Consider the following 19642-nt stretch of genomic DNA (forward strand, 5'->3'; position numbering starts at 1 on the left):
CAATTACCTTTTCTCAATTTTACCTATTTCCGTGCTTTTCCATTTTGAGCAATTGAATTTTCCCTCAGTTGCTTGAACTCCTCCTTAATACTATTATCGCATATTGAAAAACGGCAACGGTGCGTCATTCTTTTGTCAATGTATCCTTGCACCTTTTGTATAGACTTGATGTCAAATTCAGCGCCGTAGTACGATCTGCTCTGTTGTCAAACTTCAATAAGAGTCTTTGCATTTAAGATTTTTATGAAAAAAATGTTACATTCCGAGAAATTTCAGCAATAATCTTTCCATAGTAAGTGCTTTAGATTTAACGATACTCTGAGAAAATTACCTTTACTCTTGAAAAGTAAAAGTCACCCGTCACGGAATATGTAACGCTATAATAGTTTGATTGACTTAAGCATTTAGAAAATGTGCCTCTCAGTAATTAATTTATTCAATTTTAATGCATATTTAATTTGCGCATATAACACATGTTACGTCAAGAGTCTATCGTGATTTTTTTCACTCAATACCCCTGTCTTTCACTTGATGCTTTCATTAAACATGTACTCATTGTAGTACATGTTTAATGAATCCTAAATTGTCGACTTGTCCCACGAGACCTACATGTCCGAAATTTCCCTCTCATTCGGTCTGACAATCTCCAAAAAGCCATTAACCTAAAGAACGACCGTCTTCTACATCTTCGCGGTCCTGGTGCCATCAGCGACGTCATTTCTGAAGAATCTAGCGGTACTCTGTTGGTAAACAAGGCTGGGTACCACCAGTTCGAGGTTACAGACGCTTCTCGTAGCCTAGTGACATACTGATTGCGAATCTCTATGGGACATACAGGATGTGAGGAAATGTTCGGATGATTTTTTTTTTTTGTTTCCGACCGACCCGGTTTGTAAGTGGAAAACTTGACCTCAAGTTTACAATTAATTCGGTTAGACGCTTGTTGCGAAACCACACGTGATAGGTCGATCAACAACGTGATAGATCTCATTATCCGGAAGTTTATTTCAACCTTCACAAAAGCAGACAAAAAGGGCGATCTCGAGTAATATTTTCTATCAGTCCAGCCCTGCATTAACTGTTCAAAATTAATCATAACGTTGCTACACAACGAGATAACCATCTACAGCAATTTCGGCTTCATATAATCTCATCTTCGATACTAATGACCCAGATTAAGAGGCCAACCAGACTGGTATAACCGCCGAACTAACCTACTAACGCACCATCCTTTACCAACCGAAATTTGCTCGATCATTTTATACGTTGCAACGCGATCAATTAAGAAAACCACTCGTTTTCAATATCAGGCTTTATGAGGCAACTCTGCCACATTGTTTCTACATGGCTTGATTTGGTTGCAAGGTGCAAGTACCTTTTGAATATTGAAAAAATTCACACGGTTGCAGCATATGTTTGAGAAATTGTGGTGCTTGTAGTCCTACGTTTTGTCATTAGTCGCTTCCTACGATAGTCCTTCCTACGATTTTTAGGGGTTTGAGTCACTTGAGTTTTAACGTTGGTTGCATGTGAACAGAAGATTCGTCAGGAAAGATCTGCTTACTCGTGCATGTAGCTACTTAAAGAACTGTAGATTAATAAATCTGCGTGTCTCCTTGTTTTTGCTTTTCTCTTTCAATAAACGTTCTTATGAATAGATTAATTTTCCAAAAAATCTACACATGAAACGGTCTATTAAATAGTTTTTAGCGGTAAATCGGTACCATTAGTACTTGTCGTTTACATTTAACAAACTCGGACGTCGAATATCCGGAATTTGTTAATTTCCACTTCATCATAACAATGATTTATCGTTCACCACCTTTCAAGGATAAATTTACAAAAGAAACCTGCTTCGGACCAGTTTCTGCATTCCATCATATTGCCGTTTCAAGTGTGGTAAAAACAGGGTTAAACATAATTTTTGTTTGCTGTCTCATATGCAGGATCTTCAGAAAGGTCATATCATAATTCCAGAAGTCGAGGAGAAGGCTAAAAGAATACTAATATTTCATATTAGAAAAACAACGTAGAATATATGACATGACTTTAGCGGTCACCCTGTATATAGCACTTTGGAAACTTCTCCTGTGTAGCAAGCGCTTCGAAGAGGCCCGGAACGTCCAAAAAAAAGGCTCAAAATTGTTTCAGTTTTCACAAGAGAGGCCTACAAATATGGGACACGGGAGACAACAAAACGATAATTACTCTTTGCTTGTTCCTAATTTAACACTTTTTTAATTTGTTTTTGTGCCAAAACCATTAGTTCAAGACATACTTCTTACAAGCAGTGACTCTGCAAAGCATGTGGTAAATGATCGAAACCTGCACGCATAATACCTGCAATGATCTTTTCATCGATCGAGGTATCTAGGTCGCGTTGGACACAAAATATTTGCAGAATTCCATTTCATGCGCATAAATTAACAGCAACATTTTTATTTGGTTGAACTCGTGTTTCATTATTTCGTTAAGGCCGATGGGTTTTCACGTGTTAATTGCCGCAAATGAATGGAATATTGTTATCCAATGGACGCGTCGAAAGTCCTCTCCAACGTAAGAATTTCTTCCTGTTTTTGCCGCCGTAATTGCGATTTAATAAACAGTAAATTTATACCCATCGATGTTTACCCGAGGATTACAAAACGATTACTGGTTGTCCATGCACGCCACCGGGTAATTACAAAAACAAATACAATTTTTAAAAAGGAAAATCAGTGTAAGAATATCTTCGACACAACAGAGAAAGTGGACACGAAACGGTAAGTGGCAGTTAATGCCGCTTTCATCAAATAAAAAAAATGGACAAATAACGTAACTGGTTAACCATATGTATATTATTAGCGCAAAAAGAGTCTGAATCATTGGACTAACTTTGCGCAACTTGTTAGTGTCCTTTCACTGGCAAAATTCCATTGTTTGGGATGAAGAATCCACGGAAGTAGGTAGTACTCGTAAATCGATGATGAATGGGAATGGTGTTGAAACCACCATCATGTGAAGCTTGATAAAAATCTCAGCTTTTCCTCCACTGAAAGGAGTTTCCTTCGAAAGATCATTTAAAAACTTCACAATAACATTAAGTGTGCTGTGGTATCTACGAGACGTTCAGAAATCCGGGTCGATCCACGATTTGTCGATAGTTGACCAATATAACTATGTCTTCGGGCGGTTCAAGTGGAGATCAACTCTACTCGAAGACGCGATAAAAGCGATGCCAACTATGGCGCAGCAAGATTTTTTAAATATCCCGTTGTTGTGTGAAAAAATCGGCGTAAGGACAAATTTGGGGAGACATGAGACTGAACAAATACACATTGACGTAGAGTTTAAGAAGCTGGAAAAACCTGAGCTCTAATGAATATTAGGACAAACCAATACTAAATATTTTGTTGGTGACTGATCAACCAAATGGAATACTCTTAAAACAATATTTTATTATTCTTAGCATAGAGCAGTTGCAGAAGTCTCACGCATAGGCAACACTGCAGGGCTCTTTTATTTTTCTGAGCCGGAAAACGTGAAAATCAAACCACAATGCTCTCAATTGTAGTTCTTAGCATCGTCACTTACTAAAATTTGTTATTTAGTAAGGACATCTGAAGATTAACCATTAACCCAAATTAACCTGGACGAAATCGGAGATCTTCAGTGATTCTCTACATTTGTGACACATAGTATGTGTCCAATCTCCATAACATAAATGTTTACGAACGCGTCAGCATACGTAGACTAACCGTTATGAAACGCGACATTCTTTATTTCTTTCGTCTACCGGAGATGACATATTTATTTAACTGTCAACCGGGGCCGCATCTACCTGTATAGTGTGCAGTAGCTAATTTCGAATTCCATGCCAACGGTTGGTTGTCTTTTAATGGGAATGTTGGTAAATTATCGTCATCGATCACGTAACAGGTTTTTGTAACGCCTTGTGCCAATGAGAAAAAACTCTACCGCAATCATCCTTCCACGGTTACCTACATTTTTATATATGGACAATGTCTTGTACGTGTAGTTTTAATTGGAATTGGCCTTGAACTTTTCTCGTCACGACTGGACTTCCAAATGCCGAAACCCTGACAGGTTACAACCCAATAATAACTATAATAACAATAAATCTTCTTCTTTCAAAGAACAAGCTCGTCGTCGGTATCTTCACTCTGCAATCGCCGATCGTGCGCGACATTGGAAGTCTTCAGATTCTTCTGCTGTTGTTCCATTTGCATGTTCTCTGAAGATCGCATCTGCTTCGGATTGGTAGGAATGAGGAAATAAATGGAAAAAATCTTGCAGGCAAATTGGGTTCTTCTGGTTAATTGAACTTTACTAGTAATAACTCCCACGTGAGATCTAATCAATTTTGATTGATGATAAGCAACTTTCCTACAAACTTTCTCTTGTATTGGCCCTAACCAAAATTCCTACATCAGACGAGTCGCACACATACAATCAAACTTCCGTTCATGTAAGTGTCCCCGCTAATACAAAAACTGAATGATTGCATCGACCTGTGAAAACGTATTCTTTGTTGAATTGTTATTGCTGACCCATAAAAACGTGTGTATGTGATGGTTGGCTAACTCGATTAATCCGTTCACATAGATATACGTTGGAACCTATGGATGCTGAAAGCACATTTTGCATCAACGATAGTAAAATCGGAGCATCTCTCGTTTAACGATCATTAATATATTGTTCTTAGTGCTAATTATCAAAAGTGGGGCTCTCTTACGAAAATGGTATTTGTGCAATGAATTTATAAAACCATCATCTACTCTAAATGATTCTTCGTTTTGCAACGATGCGGTGCAGCTTGACTCGAAGAAGCGGCGGCTGCACACTAATTATTATGATTTGTAATCACTTCGTTTCTCGCTTTAATAAGCCAATTAATCGAGTTAATATAATAATAATAATTCTCTCTTACTAGCATGGAGGTCTAAGTGGATTGAGAAAATGGCAACAGGGCATTGCATTTTTGTCCTTCCATTGACTAGAAAATTGCAGCCAACGCGATGACGATAGAAGAATTCGATGTAGTAAACAATTGCTCGCATTCCATGACAAGTGCCATTTGAAGAATCTGCGCATAATTAGGAAAACTCTATTGATGCCTAGTAGCACTCTTGAGAACCTTATAGGTCTCGTGGGGGACGGTGCCCTTGATCAAAATTTTACGTACAGATTCCAGTACTAGACACGTAGAAGGGCTATTAATTCAGCTATTTGGAAGGCCATCCCATCTCTGTTTCTTTCATTAACAACTACTCAATTTTCTTCGATTAAATTACACATATCCAAGTTACATTAACTCGATCAAAGGTGCAGCTATTATTGGATTTTACGTAATGCCACAGTAAACGTATGATAAAAACTTGTTATGTGTTACATAAGAGATTCTTAAGGTGTTAGTGATCAGAGCTGAATGTACTTGCAGAAAAGAATTAGCGTTGCTTTTTTTTAACAATTATCTTATGACACGTCATTAAGGAGTGCTCGAGATTGAAATGGAAATTATGGTTTACCATACTCCTTGTTTAAACAATAATCATGCCAGAATAGTCTTATTGTTCGTTATAAAGGTCTGAATTCCGCCAGAGCCAATGACCCAGTCCTTTTCCAAATAGATGGCTTGTGCCGATTTGGACCAAATGGAACCTCCTAACCCAGTTACATCACCCAATCACCCACAACTGCTTTATTACGGCCAGCAGCCTGATCTAGATCGTTTCGCAATCTGAATACCTAATCGCGCTAACACACTTTATTGTTATTTTAGAGTTCTTTCATACCATTTAATTATACTGGAAATGACCTTATGATCAATAATTGCTGAATTGGATTGTAAACTCATGTAAAACCTGAAATAAATTTTAAAAATCGCTTTCAAACAACCCCCATTATAAAGTTACTTATCATTTGTTCGTCAGGCTCTCCTTCGCATGGAGACTGAAAGAAAACTATCGCGAAGAACAGCACTCCGATTTTAAAGAATATGAAGGTTACGGACAATATGCTTATGTAGCCAGATTTGTAACTACGTTGTCATGAGCCATGACAACTGAGACAAATATTGACAATTTCGTGAAATCTTGCACCGGTTTTAATGTAAAATAAAGTGGTAGAAGGTTTCGATTAAAGGGCGTGTTCCGCAAGGTCAGTTTTAGACCGGAAAAATCGAAAATTCTGCTGCCATACTTGAGGTCGTCCAGTTTCATGCGAAATAATACCGCGTGTTTGGTTTTTATGCAATGGGAATGAAATTACATTAATAGGGATTAAATCGAATGTTTGCTGCGGGCAGTTCGACGACAATTTTGTGAGTTTCGACACCATTTAAGGCCACGAATTGAAACGAAATTTCATTGAAAACGACATAGATGTTGGTAAGTACTCGTACTCCAGTGGTTGGTAGTATTTTTGCATTTACCATATAAGATGGTGGTGAAGAACAATGGCGGACATATTATAATCAGGAAGTGTGATTTTGTGCCCGGGAGCCCACTTACCCCTTTATCCGGTTCTCTATGGGTAGAACTCTCGCCAAAGAAATGGACGAGGGGAAAAGGGGAAAGGGATGAAAAAAGTCAAGATATCAAGGAAAAATCGGATGCTGAAAATTAAGAAAATTTGTGGGCTCCCCGAGAAATGAAGCACGTCCCTTATATTTATGAAAGCTCATCATCAATTGACACCTTAAACGCCAAGTCCAAAAACTAACACACAATGGTATCTGCCCTGGCCTTATGTTTAGTAATTTAAATAATTTCCAGTAAATAAAAATTACATAAGAGATGATGCAACAACAACCGTAAATTATGTTGTGTAGGCGGTGATTCTGTAGAACTTAAGCTAGACGATCATTTGAACACATTCTCCATGGCATCATCCATGAGCATTCTTGCCTTTAACCTTTGGAGAAAAAGTAAAAGTCAAGGAGACCATAATTATTACCGTCATGAAGAATTTTATTCTGGCCGTTTTGTGTGTGTTATATTGTAACATATCAATAAATGCCAGATTTTTTCGAAGTATAAAATATATTAATTAATTAATTAATTTAATACAAATTAGTATGGATTAATATATTTTATTTATTAATTAATCATGTCGCTTCTCTGTGCGTAGCAAAATCTATAGGTGCCTGAATATTTGCTTAAAAAGCTAGGACTCTAATAACTTGGAAATGATTAGAGATAAACACCTAAAAAGTAAATTAAATTGATAAAAATACATTTGCTCATTGACTCCTTAGCCAAAACGAATTTATATAAATTTTTGTTAACAATATTCAAATGCCTGTTTTTATTCTTTTCAAGCAATCAACTCTCTCTCTGTTTAATTTATTGCAAATTTCGTTTTTAGCATAAATCCAGCACCTAAAGTTGCAAAAAAAGGCGAAGGTGGTACCTGCAGTGCATTAACTGCAGTTTCCCTTGGTCACGGTGAACTGATCAGCAGAATCCAAGTGAAATGTTGACATTATTCAACCAGGACGAATTGCATAAATAATTTCCAATTTCACAAAATATTAAAATATCAAAACGGTAGTTAAGTTCGTTGTTTGTTGGGTTTACGCCGTGGACCTCGTCTACAAACCCCGCGAAGCGAAAAATCGATTACATAAGCCTTTATGTAATGGTAAATAGCAGATTTAAGACAACCGTCTGTTTAAATAGGCTTATTGGTGAAATTGACTGGCGTACAAGTTTGAAATTTGCGTTTGGAAATAAAAAATCATGTCCACTGTTAGTTTTTCTTCAAGCGCACTCAGTTCTCGACGATCATTATCTCTCTACAACCCGTTGGATAACAGTTGTCTTTTTCCGCTTCCTAAAGTGAATCATTTAGGCGACATTAAAATACATTTTACATACTGTAATTTGGCCATTGTGGTCGAAAGGCACCAATTTAAAAGGCATTTTGTGACCCAAAAAATTATGTGACATAAAGCCTGTTTCTGCACATTATTATCTAACGGCATTCCTTTATGTACACAACTGACGATGCAAAAATGGTTAATACGCATTTGGCATGAGAATGGGCAATTAAACGCTGCTGCAGTCCCAAACCCAGAAGTACCATCAATTTTGCGTAACCAGACGGGGAAGAAGAACGAATATGGTACGTGAGTAATGAATGCCCAAGGAAATCTCACAAAAACTGTGTAATTACATAGGAAAAGCAATTCCGCGAGAAGAATGGGAATTATAAATTGTTTCATCTATGCACTAATTTAGTTTTAGAGCTGATGGATGAATTTATTCCATGGGAAATGGACACGGTTTGTTTCCATGGTACTGACGCGCTAAATTAGCAAAGCTGTTTCGCAAATTGGTATTGTTTTTAAGGCGTTCATGTACATGAAACTGTTGAAATTATGACGAGATAATTGAAGTGAGAAAAAGCGTTGGGTCACGTGTCCGGCCTCTAGGACGTGCCGGGTATTAAATGATTAAGTAGGGTCTAGTCGAGTGGACTGATTAAAGTGCGTTAAATAACTGTTATCTTTTCGCATTGGACCGAAGAAAGCTAATGGTAAGTAGGATTGTAGCCGCGACAAGGCTGTTTGCGGTCAGTGGCGTTACCCAAACACATGACCAGGCCGTGACCAAAATTTTGAATTAGTAAATTGATAATTAGCAAATCAATATTTTATACCATCTTGCTACCGCTATCATTAAGAGAAAGAAAACAATTATTTTGAACTGATTTCTAGACCATCATTAATTAAAAGAAAACCTCACATTTTGAGCACCATCTGGCAACGTTGGGATAAACATAATTTACCAAACAAACCTGGCGAATTGTTGTCACCATTTTTGGAAATAACCGTCGATATTGCCTCTTTATTAGGGCAATTTTTTTTGCCATAACTTAATTTTCATTCGAGCAAGATTTCCAAAAATTATTAATATTTTTTATGTCTCCCGCCTTCTTTACGGTTCATTAATCAACCTCCTGCTTAAAAAAATTGACGGCAAAAAAATGTGAAAACCATGTTCTCCTTTATGTTGAATCCGCCATTAAAGTTACATTAGAAGCAGACTGGTAATACGCGAATCCTCATTTCACACCGTGTTAATATTTTGTTGAACGAGAAGGCTATTAAAAGTTATGGTGAAAACTTACCGGCTAAACTCTAAGCAACGCCTAAGACCCCATATTTCATGCAGCAATCTAGCTTTTCTCAGTTTCAAACATCATTTTCCCGAAATGATCAAATAGAGAAAGCAAAGCCGGAACGAACCGCCGCGCCGCCATGACTCCGTAAACACTTCTGGCCAAAAACAAAAGACGGTTCAAAATTGCGCAGATGGGGTTAAAACGCAGCAAGACTAACTTGATTTGGGATTCTAACCCCGTTGAATGCTGAATAGCTCACAAGGAAACAGAATGCGATCGTGAAAGCCATTTTGTTCTAAAATAGAGAACTTCCGTTTGACAACAGGGCAAATTTTAGGGTTTCAAGGTCATTTCCTTGAAAATTACACATTTTGGGGGTAATCTTAATTACCCCCGATATAACAAAATAATATAACAAAAATTGCTCAGACATTAGGACTGCATCCCAAAGTGATCTCAAAATTGGGGTTGACTTTGAAAAATCTTATAATGTGACTGGTTTCAAGTGTAGCTGACAACGCTGCAGTAACGAAACCTACTCATACTTTAATGAAATGTTTGTTTCGAACTTCTGTCACTTATAGGTTCCGCCATATAGACCTCTATTAATGCAACATCCTGTAGAATGCCGAAAAGGGACTTGAAAACGCTCTAGAATGACCACTGAAAATCTTTCACCTGTAAGGCATCTTAAAACTGGCTGATCGAGCTGTGATCCAACCTCGTCATAGCGCCTATTTTAATACCAAAAATTTCTGCCACTCTAAATGCGTTAAGAAGCGACTTCATGGAGTTTTTGTATACTCCAGCCAACCATACGCCACTGCCCATTCTAACTGTACCATGCTAGCTCCCCACGACTGATTGCGCCGCATTAAAAACCGCACTTTACGTTACCGTACAAAAAATAACGAGCGAGGTCTTAATGTTTATCCAAGAGAACAGAATTGGCCAAGATCCCCCAGTTCGTTTGTTAATACATTTTACAGTTCATAACCGCAAAATGATACATGAAAACGAAATTGCGAAATTTCAATGGCTGCATTGTGTTTCGCGGGTCACACCCAAATTTTCATCTGGGGTTCTACCCGGTAGTAATCATTTCCAGGAAGTCGAACTGTGGTGAAATGTAGGTAAAAATGCGGAAAAAAATGAAATAAGCCGTGTGTGCATGATTAGATTTAATAGTTGAATGTATCACATAGTCGAAAAAGTAGTTTTAACAACTGATTGGGGCGTGGAAACTGGGTTAAAACATTGACCTTTTATGAAACACTTTCATTTCAGCAGGAACGGTCAAGACGTTTGCATGAAGCCGCTGAAGAACATTCACAGGGAATCAATAGTCAAGCGACAACATCGAGGTTCTTAAACGCAAATCAAGTTCATTGCCATGATTTAGTCAACAGTCCACTTGAAACGCACCAAACACGTCCGGGTGCAGGCAGACGTGAACACCTTCCCAAATCGAGTGAAAACGCCCGTTCAAGACGACAAAAATTATTGAACTTGAGGAACCAGCACGAGAAAACACTGAAACGCACTTTGAATCCTAAACGTGTTTGTGATACACCCATGAGCCGATAATTGATTGCCGCCGTGTTTGAATATGTTGAAAGGGTTCCTTCGAAATGCTGAGTGAAAGTGGTGCTTCTATTTGCATTGAGCAAGCCTATCAAACACCAAAATGCCATATAATTTAGTTGTCAAACAAGAATCATCGATGAAAGTTCCCGTGGAATTTGTAGGTGGAACCGGGTAGCGAGAAGAAAGTACCATCGGAGGTCGAGGTCAAAGTGAGATGAATTACTGCTGCTATTGTTGTTTATGGCTGCTATTGTTCTCTCGTTCTATTGCACTTTACTTATGATGAGTGTCAGTATGCAATAATGAAGCACTTTTAATTTTTCAATAATTACTATCGCAAACAAAAGTTGGTACTGACCCAATAACACATATCCAACAATAAGAATCATTGATGGGAAAATCAGAGTAAAGTTCCCATAAGAACTTTTATATTAAGACATTTGCATACAATGCGTTTTCGATCAGATGTGGTTCTTATTTTTATTATGATTATTTCTCTTTTAAATGGTCCACTTTGCAAGCGTCGATAAGCCTATGACGATTATGGGAATTTTTCGGTAACTGCACGGTAAGGACGCACAATGGACCTGTTTGCTGTGGCAACTGCCGAGGATTTATTAGGAAATGCAGCATTGTAGAGGAATGCAAGTTTAGCAAAAGAAGAACAAACGAGAAGTGAAAGTAAAGGCCATTAGATGTGTGTATATGGAGTCTTGAAGTGGTTCAGAATTCCAATAAATCTTTATTTCGATTTAAGGCAGAGATGCAAAATTTTCGATTTCCAAGTAGGATCAAATTCAGAGAGAAAGGATATTGGCCATGAAGGCGACAACAGTGAGCGCAATCAGTCCGGTGTGCGCGTTCATTCATTTTTCTCTATAATCATTAAGTCTATTGCTGCAATTAACGAATCTCCGTTAAATAAAAGCGTTAAGCCCGTTAACGAAAGTTATGATTACACCACAATCTCCATGAGGAAACATCATGAGGACTCCGAAAGTGAAAAGAACAAGCGGTCTGTAATTTAAATTAAAAAAATGAGAAAATCAATTTCGATGATTTGATGACTTGACGGTCTTTCTGCAGCCAGCGTAAACAATGAAAGTTCTTCTATCTACCTTTTTCTCCGAAAAGAGTCGAATTCACTGCCATTACTGGGTGCACTGTGATAACCATTAATACGTACCTGGTAAGAAAAAAAGCTCTGAATTTGATAAATAACACAAAAGTTAAAAGGAATTAAATGAACCATCGGCAGTTTACATTGTTCCAGTTACCAATTCCAATGATTGCACATCGTTAACCGCAACATTCGCCTTCTCAGCCCCAGTTTTTTATTCCCTGGTTAAACTGACGCACCTCGAGAGGAAAAAAACTGTTTTTTTTTCTTCCTTTTTCCCTCTTAACCTGAACTAATCCCAAGAGAAAAAAATTAATTTTTGTTCCTGTTGAAGTGAGTTCGGATCAGAAAAAAGATATTTTTACACGGTAGACAGGTATGTCACCAGTTAGTTCTTACATATGAGCTCCATCGTTGATCATTTACTCTACATCACCCAAAGGCACGTCCTCTCAGCCATTGGTAAACAATAGCAATGATTTTAATAACGGTACAAATTATTCATGACAATAAACTAAAGCCCCGTTTGCACAATTAGGCACGTAGGAGATGGGCGAGACTTGCGTGGCCCGGTAAGGTTACCATTATTATTTCAATGCTTGACCTTATAGACCCATCTTGACTGATGGGATGCTGAACCGTCATCGCCTTTTTGGGACAATACCGATGCCTTCCAGTATGGGTTTCTTGGGCTTAATAAGGGCAGAGAAGTAACAGGAAGAGCGACTGATTTGTTGGTTTTATGTAACAATAAAGCATTCCTGGGTTCTATTATTTCGCACGTCATTAGCTTCCTTTTGTTGGACTAATGCGTCATGGCCCTCATTAAATCTGCGAAGATTGGAATGTGTATTGCTCGCCTTTTGCATATTTAGTGAATAATAAAATTGTAATATTACTGCCTGTATTAAACTAAGAGCAATAAAGCAATATAGCCCAATGGGGCTTGTGTATAAGTAATAAATTTTAAGTAAAAAATTAAGGTTTTAAAAGTAGAGTTATATGTTTAATGGTTTAATTTGCATTTTAGCACTTTGTGTTGCATTGGCATTTTGCACGCCAATTTTTTCCTGAAAAATTATGATGTAATCAAGATTTGATTGACCCAAAAACTATAAATAACTACTAACTGATAAATGGTATAATTTAACTAACAAGCATCGCAGACGGAGGCACCAATTATACAAATGTGTTTAGAGACCTGCTAATGAATTTTGTATATTATTTTACCAGGACAATAAAAATTACAAATAAAAAAAGCACCGCTCCTATGGGATTTGAAACCGGTGTCCATTACCATGAAAGTGCAGCAACGGACCTTATTAACAAACACATATCAAACTGTTAATATGTTAATCACACTATACCTGTGAAATTGACTTATAGGTACCTTTCTGCCACACGCAGTTATGATTACCTCTTGATGACATGGATAATTACCATTGGTAATGATTGATGTGACCATGTATTATGTAGGTAGAGCGAGCATTAAAGGTCGGAGAAAACCTTTTTATTATCTGAGCTTATTCCCTAATAAAGAAATTTTGAAGAATTTTGTTGGAATCTGGTCGATATTAAGATTTTTACAATAGTTGTGGTAGAACCCCTTGCAGTAATTGTTGGTATAATTCCCAAAAGAAAGCTGCCCAGCGGGGAATGCCGGGACCCGTAATAAAAGTTTTTAATCGATAAAACTATCGATCGATATGATTATCTCGACATAATATTGATGTTACATTGACATCACAAATTCTCCTTATAGGAGCATCATTCTTGCCAAGTTCAAGCAGACTTCGGAAACAAAAGAATAACGCTGCAGTATTAGCTTCTTCGCGTATCCCTCGCGTCTCTCGTAATAAAACCGCACATTTTAAATGAAATTTTAAGAGAAAATTGCCAAACTCTGCGCTAAATTAAAGCTAAATTTCGTAGAAACATGCTGAGCAGTAGTTCTAGACTCAGGCGGGTTGAAAACATTTAAAAATCGGGGTTTAAAAATTCGACTTAATTTGACGGTTGAGTAATGTTGTGTTGTTTTGTTCTCGGGTCGTCGAAGATGCACGATGAATGGCAGCGCAAGGTGCATTCAGGGATACCGCTGAACCTTGAAGTAAGTGCCAAGCAATGGGCTATTTTTTATTTTATTTTGGGAGTTCTAATTGCCTTTCACAAGTCACTATACTCTACTTGTACCTAAAGTGTTCTTATTTCTTCGTATTTTCCTTTATTAAAATTAAAGATTACAGTTGACTTTAATTTTGTATAATTATATTCATTTTGTTTGTTTCTTTTGAGCATTACTGACCATGATGCAATTACCATGATTTCACGTTTTCAAATCAACTAGGAATAAGATTTTTCGAACGTCGCGTAACGGATACATGAGACTCTAGCGTAGTCATCCTTTTTAAACATAATAATGACTCGGGGAAGAATTTTCAAATTTGATTACTAAGAGGTAAGCGACAAATTTGTCTTTAGAGTATTTTAGTTTTTTCTAGATGCTGCTGAAAACGTCTTAAATATGTGACGTTGGCAGTTAACCTCGAAATATGACGTTTTTAAACAATTTAAGGCCATATCATTGTCGTGTGCCCTTTTAACGTTTTGTGCGATATACAACATATCACACACGAAAATTGCTTTCAAAATTAAATGAAAATCCTGTCATAGACATAAAAATTAAAACTTGTATCATGCTACTCAACACGTAATTACTTTTGATATACAATGGGCTTAAATGGAACCCAACAACCACCATTATAAAAAGTGTTCTTTTAGGGCATTTTTTACGATTTAGAGCCTAGTTTGGTAAATTAAATATTAACAAAATACCAAAGTCGTAAACCAGAATAACCGGATTAAATTTCACATTTTTGTTGTTATTGTCCAATTTATCGTTGCCCCGATACCAAATGTGTTATAAGAAATTCGTGTTAAATTCACTTTTTCGAAGCCAATTATTCGTGAATTAGATACAATATTAAAAAACCTTAACTTACGTTTGAGATGTCGTCACGACTTCTCAACCTCCGGTGATGAAAAGTTTATGCAAAACAAATTCCGATGCAAGAAAAAGTCATTAAATAAAGATAAGGAAAACGCACATAAATATTCATGTCTATTATTGCGAATGAAAATTTTCGCAATCTTTTTATATTAACAATAAGTTTAGGCGGCGTTTTTGAAACTGAGTAGGTACAAGTTTTCGTAATTGGAGACGCCCATAGACAAGGAGTTAAATTGAATAGATAAATTTAGCACAAAATGTAACGCTAACTGGATGAAATTCAGAAGGAATAATTAGTTCATTAAAATCGATTTTAATTAGCAATTATAACGCGAATGACGGTGGCCTCACGCATTCACTACAAATACAGCATTACCTCAATTTTGAATAACCGTTAACGGGGGAAAATCTGTGGTAAACGATAGGTCCGATACTTATTAACAACAAATAAACAGCTCGCGCAGTTTAAACAATAAAATGCTAATTTAGTGATCGAATGAATGAAGGAGATGTTTCATGTAGACTTACATGGAAGCACAGTTATTCTAAACTAACAGTTGTTCGAAATAATAATGCCTTCCATTTTTAGCGTAAGCCAGTATGAAGGATGGAATTAAATAAAGCAGTTGGTTCTATTATTAAGCTGGCTAATAATCGTTGCAAAAAACGCTAAATTAGCGTGAATAATAATTGTTGTTGGGATGTTTCATGCCAATGAACAAACAATAATGGCAATAATCTGTTTATTGACTTGGGTCAGGCGAGGCACTTGATTTGTTTATAGTTGCCAGTGGCGAACATAATCAAACAATTCGGTGCATTACCCGCGGGTTCGCTTACCCCTTGATCCATCACTAAATGTAACTTAGAATTCTGAGATTCGGAGAGACCAAGTACGCCACTGTTTTTCAGAAATATCGTGAAATCGATTTTTTTTAATAACGGGGTACCCACGTGGAATTCAAAATAGCCAATTTGTCATCAAATAAAACAAAGAAATTCGGAAAATACCTACAGCGTAAAAGGCTACGATACGCCAATGATAACTGTGAGTTGTAAAAAGTCTCTACAATTTTAAAAATGATGTCATTTAAGTAGAGTAAAAGCAATGACGTACCGGACTTTAGCGTCAGCAGGACCAACAACCATAAACAGGAGAAAAAAAATTGACCTACTTTTGATAATTATCTAAAAGGAATGCCATCGAAATAATATGTAAATGTGAGTTTCATTGAAAACTTGTATTTATATATTATTTTTGTGCATATGGCGCCCGTGTGCGTACCATCGTCGCAAATTCTTATGTCAGCAATACAGAATATGTAAGTCAAACAATACGAGTGGGTTACATCAAACATTTCTCATTGGAATTTCAGAAAATTTGGTTATTCAGGTTACAGGTGAAATAAAAGTTAACTGTCGAACATCTGTTCTGCGTAAATTGGTGCTACTTTCGATATAAATACCGACCAAATAAATATTCGGTACTTATTAATTCATTTGCAATTCAAAGTAACGAGATTTACCCAAGTTGACACTATAAAAAAAAACCGAAGACAAACGTGGTTATTTCCAGTGATTGACCATCTTTAACGACGGTGTGTTTCAGCTCAAATTCGTCAACCAATTAAAGAGAAGCCTGTCCCAGTTTCTTGTGTCGCGCAATTAACAAATGCAGTTTTCAGATTTAAATTGGTTTAGTAAATATTGTTTTTTTCGAGTTTCGGCTCAAGAACAACCGACCATATACCGGCTAATTAGCGTGGCATGAGGCAATCGTATAGTAAATTGTCATCGAGGTAGTACTTTCATTAATTTCCCTGCTCAACCAAATCAGTTAAAGTATCCGGTACTCAAGAGAAATGAGTGCAAATAAAATATTTGAAAATGGCAACATGGGACTCGTCATTTGTTTTTGTACCTTCGTTTCTACTTGACTGAAGCGACATATACAAAAATTTCAGTTACCATTTTTTAAATTAGAACAATTCAATTATGTGTAATTTCGTAATATAAACAATGTAGATAATGTCTCAAGTCCCAGTTTCAAAATTACTAAAATATATTCGACTAAAGCGAGTGTAAATAAGACATCTGAAAATGGCAAACACGGCACTTTTCATTTGTTGTTTTTTGTGTTTGACAGTAACATAAAGTCGCGCCCAAAACTTTTTACGAAAATAATTGAATCACTTCTATTTTATAGCGTAGACAATGTAGATAATGTCTGAATTTCCTGTTTCAAGGCATTAATACTCAATTTAAACATCGATAACCAGTTCTTACACCAAAATGTCATAGTATCAAGTGGAGATATTGCCATTTCTTAATTTATCGTTGTTATGAGGTAATCGTGCAAACATTTTGCGTGATAGCAAACTCTGTTATATAACAGCCTACCAGGTACCATTGAAAAGAATTTCTCAAAATCCAAAACTAAAAATAAAATGTTGAATCCTGGTTTCGTGGTTAACCACACACGTCAAGATCAGCGAGGGAGTACCGTTATTAGTTTATCTACAAATCTGTAAAACCGCGATTACACTCTAGTAAATTTTCAATTTTTTGGTTGTTACAGCGTACCGTTGTCTGTTGGTGGTATCTAATCGAATGTTTTGATGCTTATTCGGAAGGCTGTTTGATTGATTTAAGTTGAAAGCTTTTAGCATTGCTGATGGGATTATGTTGGAAGAAAGATTACATATAATACATATCTGCATAGAATGTTTCCTGTGCGTGTCTACTATGGCCTGTAAATTATTATTATATAAGTTTGGTGTAAATGAATATAATTATTTTATGAAGGAGAAAAAGCGTATATTGGTCGACTTGGCTGACTGAAAGTGAAATTAGTGCTCTAATAAAAGAATCGAAATTCCCTGCGAAGTTGAACGAGAGGAAGGTTATTAACATCCAGCAGTAGTGAGTGGTACTACCAACTTTAAAAGAAAATTGCTTTCAGTTAAAAAGTGGTTAAAACTTATAATACTCTAAAGCTGCTTAAATAAGAATTTTTTGGTTTGAATAATGTAATATAAGTCCTTTCTCCGCTTTTTCTATTCATTGTCTATCTAAATCTTGTTTGCGAGGCTGTATCAAAACGTGCATATAAACAATTATTGCATTCGAAAAATGTGTTCAGGAAGAAGCCTTGAAATTAATACCACAATCAGCAGTGCAAAAGTGGACAACCTTTAGGTATTGTGGATTTTTTCGCATTTGAAAAACTCAGTTATTATTCAACCTATCAGTACGTGCTTGAGATTCGGTATATGCAAGAGGCAGTATAGGGGGATGTTAGGCTAATAATAAATTTTAAACGCATTTTTTGCATTAGTAAATTCGTCGTTTATGTACCTCAAAGGTAGTTAAAGCAACTTTTAATTGTGAACTGCCTTATTATCTCGCAGTTCCCATGCAATCTTTGTAGTGAACTAGGAAATGGAAACACATAGATTCAACTGGTAAAATGTGGCCTTACGGCTCTGGTGTCAAAACAACAATGATTTACGTCGTGCCGTAAATAATAATTACAGACTTGATCTAAGATGTAAAAATCGCTTAACTTATTGCGGCTGTTACACTTTGTGACTTACAAAATATATGCGGAACCAGTACCTTTCGTACTCAGAGGGATCTATCGTATTATGAACCTTTCAGTCACAGCGATCAGCGTTTTGTGCATCTTTAGCGTACCTCAATATTTAGAACCCAAAATATTTTCTCCTATTTTTGTAAATCATGCACGTCTGAATCTTATTATAAAATGTTATTTTGCCTAACTCGCATCATATTGCGGGACTTCGTTTCGCGCACCCCGCAGAGTCTCACTCTTTACGCAAAATTAGCATTTCCTAACTGGTCACAAGCATAACTGTTATTGACAGATAATTTCCGTTTTTAACACCTTTGCTGGGCATTGTAACAGTGTAACATTAACTCAAAATCTGAAATGTAAAAATAAAATTGTTTAAACATTCATTTAGAAGCTTCATCTGTGCTTTCTTCATCCTTGATCGAACTTTGGTTATTTCTTTGACCTCGTATTGGCCACCCAGAAGTGCGTGTGCGTATATTCCTGTACGTCTAAGCTCTCATAATCGTCCTGCAACTACTGATACAGAAATTGCAATGACCGGTTACGCCCTGCAATAAGTCTTTAAACCTGTTCGAAATGTATAATTATCTGTTATTGAACACATTCCATTATACGTGTATCGTGTGTACTCTAGTCGACATTTCTCAGTTTTTATTTGGTCATGTTATTTGTGTCAGTATTGATGCCCTGAAGATGGACTTCCTGGAGTATGAGAAACGCAATTTTTCCAGTATAGTTGACTCAAGTTGTCGTGTTATTGTCGATTTTCAGGCAATTTATTGATCTGAGCCATGAAATTTCTGGTCAAGAAATGTACCAAATAACAAAGAAATCAAAAGTAATCGACCAAAACGAGGAAAAAGGTTCATCGGCTTAATTAAAATAGCAAAGTTAATCGGACGCATCAGATGAAATCAGAAATAAAGCAATTTTATGCTCGAGCGATGCTTTTACCATTTCACAGACACTTTTTCGATAAATGTTCCGCAAGTGCATCTTTTTATCGTGGAATTGTACGATTCCTGGAACAATGTCAAATTGCATTCGCGCAGGTCTCAATTTGTGTCTAGTGATAGTACTATGCCGTAATTAAATGGGTTGGCTGACACTCCTCCATTGTGGCCTGAGATCTATTGTAACCCATTCAACGTAAGGCGCACCTTACGGGTCATCCCCTATTTGGTGACGGTAGGTTCCC

At 36.7% G+C, this 19642-nt stretch overlaps 1 protein-coding gene across 1 annotated transcript in view; it reads right to left on the bottom strand.

Annotated features, from left to right (window-relative positions):
• Nucleotides 1–19642, bottom strand: part of LOC136419292 (mucin-22-like) — a 29931-nt gene that overhangs the window by 9098 nt on the left and 1191 nt on the right. The gene's annotated exons all lie outside the window — the stretch shown is intronic.

The sequence above is a fragment of the Euwallacea similis genome, chromosome 1 (genome assembly GCF_039881205.1).
Source record: "Euwallacea similis isolate ESF13 chromosome 1, ESF131.1, whole genome shotgun sequence".
In the NCBI taxonomy this organism is placed as follows: domain Eukaryota; kingdom Metazoa; phylum Arthropoda; class Insecta; order Coleoptera; family Curculionidae; genus Euwallacea; species Euwallacea similis.